The following is an 8606-nucleotide window of genomic DNA, read 5'->3' on the forward strand; positions in this document are numbered from 1 at the left end:
CCCCTTACCTTGTTATAATTAAAATATACAGTTATCATGTTTCATGAAAAATAGACCTTGAGATTACAACTACATTTACATTTAGTAAACAGTAAATTGCAGAAATAAAATAAATTTAGATACATATTTGTTTCCTAATTATTCTCCTAATTATTTCATTTTCCCTGTAGTAAAATTCATTAGTCAAATGTCAAAATTACATCATGAGTAAAACAGTCAAAACAAAGCTTATATTGCTGTCCTGGCCTCTCATCACTAACGTGGTCTGTAGCACTTTCTGACATCAGAAGTGGGATACCTCCTTCGCCTCTCATAGTTAATTCATTTTATTATATTTTTAGGATGGATTCTGAAGTGATTACCAATCTTCTGAAAGCAATCCGGGATGCTGTATCTACAACCCAACAAAAAGATGATGACATCGCTCTGCCACTATTTGACCCTGACAAGAATGATTGCGGAGCCAAGAGTTGGTGTGACAGCATTGAAGCTCTCCGTGCCGATTTGAAGTGGAGCAGTATCAAGACGGCAGCTAAAGCTGGTAAGTCTCTCAGAGGTTCCGCTGTAACTTGGTTCGAGTCTTGGGAACCATCAGAAGGTAGATCTTGGGAAAAGTTTTCTACGGACATTATCGATGCCTATCCCGAAAAGAAAAACTTATCCGAGAGACTTAGCAAGGCAGTTTTACATACATCAGATTCTGCTGATTCTTATGGGGAGTACGCTAGAGAAAAAATAAGACTGTATCGAAATACAAAAATTTCTTTCACCGATGAACAACTCATTGAATTAGTTTGCGGTGGGATAACTGATGTTGACGTTAGGATGGCCTCACTCAATAGCGGCGTCACTACAACTGCTGCCCTTATATCTCTTCTCTCAATTTATGCCAAATCCAAAAAGAGACCGTTAGAAAGTAGTGATTCAGGTCCTTCGGGAATTAAAGTACCCAAACTTTCTGGTGAAAAGAAGTGTTTCACTTGTAATAAAGCTGGCCATGTACAGTCATTTTGCCCTAAAAATAGGCAAACATCTGTTCACAGCTCCACTACTTTCCAAGCCCCACAATCATCTAGACCTAATGATCCTCGTACAATAATATGTACATATTGTAAAAAGATAGATCACACTGAATCGGTGTGCTATCATAAGCAAAGAGCCGAGTCAAATAATTCTTCATCCATTACCATAGTACCAAATAAGGCAGTTAATTTTTTAGAAAGACCGAACTAAACTTAACTCGTGTCATAGTTAATGGAGTACCAATTGATTCATTAATAGACACAGGAGCCAATTGTAGTTTAATAAAAGAATCAGTAGCAAGACGCTTGGGATGCCATTTCTCACCAACGTCAATTTATTTAAACGGAATAGGATCAAATAAAATTTATGTTTTTGCTATCATTACCGTGCTTGTCCAATTCCAAGAAGTTTGTTTAGAATTAGATATACATGTTGTCAGGGATAATGATTTTCAATATAATTTACTTATAGGCAGAAACGCTGTTCAGTACCCAGACGTGCAGATTGTTACAGATTCATTAGGTAGTCAATTGTTTAGGAAGCCAGTTCAAACCAAGACGGAAGTAAATGTACTTACTGATATATCAGAATTAAATGAATTAACTTCAAAAATTGAGCATCTTGATTTAGAACTGCAAGAAAAAGTAAGAAAAATTTTTCATAAATATCCTTCCGTCTTGGATGAGACTAGTACAGTAAAGACCGGTGAATTAAAATTGCGATTAGTTAAGAATGAAATCATATATTATCGCCCTTATCGTCTGGCACCGATTGAGAGGGAGAAGGTTAATGAGATAGTTCAAGAACTTTTGAAACAAAACATAATCCGGGAAAGTGATTCTCCTTTTGCAAACCCAGTTATTTTAGTCAAAAAGAAGGATGGAAGTGATAGGCTCTGTATAGATTATAGAGCATTAAACAAAATTTTGGAAAAAGATCGATACCCCCTTCCTCTCATCGAAGACCAGATAGACAGGCTAGGTAGAGCTAAATATTTCATTTCTATCGACATGAAAAACGGATTTTACCAAATTCCAGTAGCTTCTGATTCTATAAAATACACTGCTTTCGTGACTCCCGACGGCCATTACGAATTTTTGAAAATGCCCTTTGGCATCTGTAATGGACCGTCTGTTTTTCAAAGGGCAATCACGAAGGCCGTTCAACACTTAAAGTTTCTACTAGTCTATATCGATGACATTCTCATTCCATTTTCAACGATAGATGAGGGTCTGTGTTATTTAAACGAAACTGTTCAAGCACTGTCCCATGCCGGGTTCACTATAAATATCAAAAAATGTAAATTTTTCGTCGAAAGCATAGAATATTTAGGTAGAGTTATTTCACGAGAAGGTGTTAGGCCAAGTGATACAAAGGTAGCTGATCTAGTAAACTCCCCTGTCCCTAGTAACGTAAAACAGGTACGCCAGTTTATGGGTCTTGCCAGTTATTTCCGCAAATTTATCCCAAATTTCGCTGCTCGTACTGCTTCCATAACAAAACTGACTAAAAATAATGAAAAGTGGGAGTGGGGAGCCCAACAGGATGCGGCTAGAGATTATGTTATAAAACATTTATCTTCTAAACCCTTATTAACTGTGTTTGATCCTAAGTTTCAAACGGAACTTTATACAGACGCTAGCTCTCTAGGTTATGGTGCAATTCTTGTACAAAAAATAAATAATAATAAGAAAGTAATAGCCTACTTCAGCAGACGTACATCACCTGCAGAATCTAAATACTGTTCGTATGATTTAGAGACTTTGGCAATTTTTAATGCATTAAAACATTTTAGGGTATACCTTCTGGGTATTAAATTCAAAATTTTTACAGATTGTAATTCTATTAAAGCTACAATGAATAAGAAAGATTTAACTCCCCGTGTTGCCCGATGGTGGACCTTTTTACAAGACTTTGATTTTGAAATAGTATATAAAAAAAGGTAAATACATAGGCCACGTTGATTTTCTTAGCCGTAATCCTGTTGAGAACCCCAGTCCTCTTAAATCTAATAATAATGAGACTCAAAGTGAAACTAAGGTTGTTAATTTAATTGAAGAACCACAGTCTTGGTTAGAAATTGCACAACAAAACGACCCAGAAACTCAAAATCTGATTTCTCAAGTTGTATCCGGTGAACTAGATGAAAATCGATACTTCTTACATAATCATTTGTTATTTTATAAGGTCAGACCCAATCAATCAAAGCTGTATGTTCCTAAAGGCACAAGATTTAGACTTTTAAGACTTTTTCACGACGAGAACTGTCATGTAGGATTTGACAAAACTTTCAAAAAACTTTCTGAATATTTTTGGTTTCCTCGCATGTCCGCTTTCATTAGAAAATACTTAAAACACTGCTTAATATGTATCGAACGTAAAGGTCATTCAGGTCCCAAGCAAGGGTTTTTACATCCTATTAATAAAAGCCCAATTCCTTTTCACACGATTCATATAGACTGTACAGGTCCATTTACACTAACCAGCGAAGGTTTCAAATATATTCTACTTATAGTGGATGGATTTACAAAATTTTGCTTATTGAAACCTCTCAAAACTCTTAATGCCCAAGAACTTGTACCCATTATAAGAGAAACCATTACTTTATTCGGAACTCCGTCAACAGTAATAACAGATAGGGGAACTAATTTCAGCTCCACCCAAATTCGTTCTTTATTTAATGAATTACATATTGAACACCATATGATTTCCACGGGTACACCAAGGGGTAATGGACAAGTGGAACGGTATGTTAGTACTGTTATCGACATGTTAAATACTACATGTAATGGCTCGTCAGACTGGCCAAGCGGGTTGTGGAAAGTACAGCAGTCAATTAATACCACTGTCCAGAAATCTACCGGTTTCACACCAATCCGTTTGCTCATTGGTTGTAATGCTAATATTCCGTCTATCCAAGCTCATCTAAATGATATTATTATTTCCGAAAATAACTTTGATGTAAGGGCGGACCGCGAACTAGCTTATCAGCGTTTATGTTCAGAGGCCGATAAATTCAAAAACCGTTTTGATGTTGTAAGGCGAGATAACAAGGTTTTTAATGTTGGTGACACCGTATATGTAAACCAAGACCATAGGCGTCGTGATAAGCTAAGTCCCAGATTCAAGGGTCCTTACGAAATAATTGGCATTCTACCACATGATAGGTATTCTCTTAGAGGAGTAGGTAACCTAAGGAACATAACCATAGCTAAAGATAAATTGAGATTATGGCCAGGTGTATGGGTTGACGAGAATAATGTTTAAAATTATAAAGATTTAAGTTTAAAAATTGTATTTGTGTCATATAGTGATTATAATTAATGATTTGTTAAGAACAATGTATATTTGATCATGTTTAATTAAACTGTTATTTTTTAAAATATTTGTTTTCCTTCAACACCACATGTTATGATGAATGTGAAATTGGAACTGCTGAAGTTAGTTGTTTTATTCTAGCCTGTCTCATGCGCAGCAGGTGTGGGGCTAGATTAATGTCTAAAACAACTGACCGTTGTTATTTCGTCGTCTTAATGTGAAAAGATCGACGGTAACAATGTAAAAAAATGTATTAGACTAAGTATTATGTATGTTGATCATTAAATGTAAGGTAATTTGTACTTCGAGAACGAAGTACATGTCAGTATGGCCGTGATGGTATCTGTAAAATTATTTTGATGTGATTCAAATTTTCAATTGATCTACCCTCAAAGATTAAAATAGATACTTTTTAACAGAACTTCCGGTATGAAATATTATTATGTCGGTTATTTAAATATTAGTAAAATATTAAATATTAATTACAAATCATCAAAATAATAATTTAAAGTGTTAGTAGTAATTTTAAAATGTAACTTATTTTAACGGATGTTGTTATTAGTTGTCAATTGACTTAGACGGTACAGTATAAAAGCGATGGACGGTGCGTCGCCAGCCAGTTGAGCTTCGACTACGGAACGGACTACTTCTCTTCAAAGTTAAGTCTCTTGTTTTATTATTAATTGATTATGATATGATGACGATGTGTTTTTTATGTATTATACAATACAATTATTATGTTTTATGTACATTATGTGTTATGTATAAAAGTAGGAATGGCAATATCACTTATGTAGTTGTCTATTCCCCTTGCCTTGTTATAATTAAAATATACAGTTATCATGTTTCATGAAAAATAGACCTTGAGATTACAACTACATTTACATTTAGTAAACAGTAAATTGCAGAAATAAAATAAATTTAGATACATATTTGTTTCCTAATTATTCTCCTAATTATTTCATTTTCCCTGTAGTAAAATTCATTAGTCAAATGTCAAAATTACATCATGAGTAAAACAGTCAAAACAAAGCTTATATTGCTGTCCCGGCCTCTCATCACTAACGTGGTCTGTAGCACTTTCTGACATACGCATGTCCGATTTGAATCTATTGGTTGATAAGATTAGCCCTATTTTAACAAAATTAATAAACTTGTCTGTGAAAAATAAAAAAAATCCGCCAAAATTAAAAGAAGCCATAATCCGTCCAATCCATAAAAGAGGGGATAAAAAGGTATATTCCAATTTCAGACCAATAGCAATATTATCAGCTATCGACAAAGTAATAGAAAAAACATTGTTAATCAAATTGGTACCTACTTACAAAAAAACAATATTCTGAATGAAGGTCAACACGGTTTTCAGAGAAATAAAAGTACAAATACACTCTTAACTAAATTTTTGGACGAAATTAATACACATTTACTGGACGTTCTGTAACTTACCTGGGTGTCAAAATTGATATCCAATTTTCCTGGGAATCCCATATAGATTATATATGTAGTAAGTCAAGAATACTACTCGGAAAATTTTATCACCTAAGTTTTAAAGTACCTACTTCAGTATTAAAATGTTTATATTTCGCCTTAGTCGATCCTATATTAGGTCACTCTCTTACTGCTATGGTCTAACTTTCAAAACTTACATTGATAGATTAGAAGCACTACAAATAAGATTCTTAAAACTAGTTAACTTAGTTAACAGAAAAACAAAAATTCAATGTAAAGGAGATTATGCTAAACTATTTAAAATATGCAAAATCTTACCAGTAAGCCTAAAACATAAATACCTTTTGGCAGTTAATAACCATAGCAGGCGGGATCTTACCTTAGCGTTGATTCGACATGAGCGTGGCACTCAGGTCAGTAACCACAGGTTAATATGAGGTTAAAGAGTAAGAGTTATGAGGAGTAAACAATTACTTTGAATAGTGGTTTCTTAGGTTTACGCGAATGTTAGACATTGAAATGAAACTACTTTTACGGATTTTATCGCGGTTTAATTTTGGATTTTAGTTCCCAACGACGTTTGGAAACCTTTGCAGGTATCATGGTCACGGGCAGACTGAGATGGCATTCGTCTTGACAGAAGATGTTGCTCGTTCTACCTTCATATTTTAATTAATTATTTGTGGTCCGACCTACGCAGTATGAGCTCACTGTGTCTTGATGTCTTGCAGCGCTGCTCTTGGGTTTGGCCTTGAGTTTATTTATTATTGGATCCCAAGTAGGTGATATCTTCCAGCCATCTTCTCTATTGAAATTAGGGTGTTTTTTAATCTCAATAGCCTCGCGAAACATCCTAGGTAGGAATTTGGATTCTTTAGCGAGGATCTGTGGTTGGTCAAATCTAATATAATGGCTGGAACCTTCAGCGGTGTTTCACGTCAGCTATGTGTTCTTTAACGCGGGTCCCTATGCTTCGTTTGGTTTGACCGATGTAAGAGAGGCCGCAGTCACAATCTAGTTTGTATACTCCTGCATCTTGTAGAGGTATGTGACACTTGACGGATGGTAAGGACTGGCTAATCTTCTTGGGCGGCTTGAAGTATGTTTTAATTGAAGCTCGCTTCAGGATGTAACCAATCTTGTCAGTGACTCCTCTGACATATGGTAGTACAGCAGGCAGTCCTTGTTTACATGCCTACCAGTTAAGGATTGTATTGAAATTGTTTCCAAGAAGCTAGCAGAGAACAACCTACCTCTAGAATATGCAGAACTTCTCGAGCACTGCCTCACATCTGGCTACCTACTGTGGAACAATAAATTCTATGTACAAGTAGATGGTGTAGCGATGGGCTCGCCTGTATCCCCTGTAGTCAGAGACAGCCTTAAAAACAGCTCCTTTCACTCCCAGGTTTTACAAACGGTACGTAGATGATACTTTCACAGTTTTACCATCTAGTCAAGTAAATGCATTTTTAAAACATCTCAACTCCATCAATAACAAAATTCAATTCCCTATGGAGTTGGAGGATAATAAATCTCTTGCCTTCTTAGACATATTAGTTAAAAGAAATCTCGATCAGACCATAAGTCACACCGTGTATCGAAAGAAGACCCATACAGATAGGTACTTAAACGGTGAATCTCACCACCACCCTAAACAGTTAGCTACCGTGGGAAAATCTTTGTTTCAGAGAGCACACGGACTCTTGTGATGACAGACACCTTGCCGCTGAGCTTCAACACGTCAAGCAAGTACTGCGAGACAACAAGCTCCAAGTTCCACGCCCCGTCACAGAAACCGAGTGAAGCCAGCCACAGTTGATCGTTTGCCTGCTGTACTACCATATGTCAGAGGAGTCACTGACAAGATTGGTTACAACCTGAAGCGAGCTTCAATTAAAACATACTTCAAGCCGCCCAAGAAGATTAGCCAGTCCTTACCATCCGTCAAGTGTCACATACCTCTACAAGATGCAGGAGTATACAAACTAGATTGTGACTGCGGCCTCTCTTACATCGGTCAAACCAAACGAAGCATAGGGACCCGCGTTAAAGAACACATAGCTGACGTGAAACACCGCTGAAGGTTCCAGCCATTATATTAGATTTGACCAACCACAGATCCTCGCTAAAGAATCCAAATTCCTACCTAGGATGTTTCGCGAGGCTATTGAGATTAAAAAACACCCTAATTTCAATAGAAAAGATGGCTGGAAGATATCACCTACTTGGGATCCAATAATAAATAAACTCAAGGCCAAACCCAAGAGCAGCACTGCAAGACATCAAGACACAGTGAGCTCATACTGCGTAGGTCGGACCACAAATAATTAATTAAAATATGAAGGTAGAACGAGCAACATCTTCTGTCAAGACGAATGCCATCTCAGTCTGCCCGTGACCATGATACCTGCAAAGGTTTCGAAACGTCGTCGGGAACTAAAATCCAAAATTAAACCGCGATAAAATCCGTAAAAGTAGTTTCATTTCAATTACTTTGGAGATAGAACTTTAAAAAAACGTTTGCCATAATCTTCTTAATAGTTTACCTGAAAACATCAGAATGGAACCACGCTTATGTCGATTCAAAAGCATCTTAAAAAGTATTTACTCGAATCACTGTGATTCTTTTGGTCTTATAACATTAATGTTTTGATTTAAGTACATAGAGTAGATATTTAAAAGGCTTATTAAGTTTAATTGAGACTATTACCTGCAGTCAAACCGCGCAAGCAGTTTTGCGAGACAACTGTTACAACTGTTTTATTGTAAAGTTTCAATAAATAAATACATACAAATACCTCTTGATGTCACTA

The 8606-nt window shown here is 36.0% G+C and overlaps 1 pseudogene; it reads left to right on the plus strand.

Moving 5' to 3' along the window:
• Window positions 1-342: 342 nt before the first annotated feature.
• LOC113506001 lies at window positions 343-8094 on the plus strand (annotated as a pseudogene).
• The last annotated feature ends 512 nt before the right edge of the window (window positions 8095-8606 follow it).

Source organism: Trichoplusia ni, chromosome 28 (assembly GCF_003590095.1).
Source record: "Trichoplusia ni isolate ovarian cell line Hi5 chromosome 28, tn1, whole genome shotgun sequence".
Taxonomy (NCBI): Eukaryota; Metazoa; Arthropoda; class Insecta; order Lepidoptera; family Noctuidae; genus Trichoplusia; species Trichoplusia ni.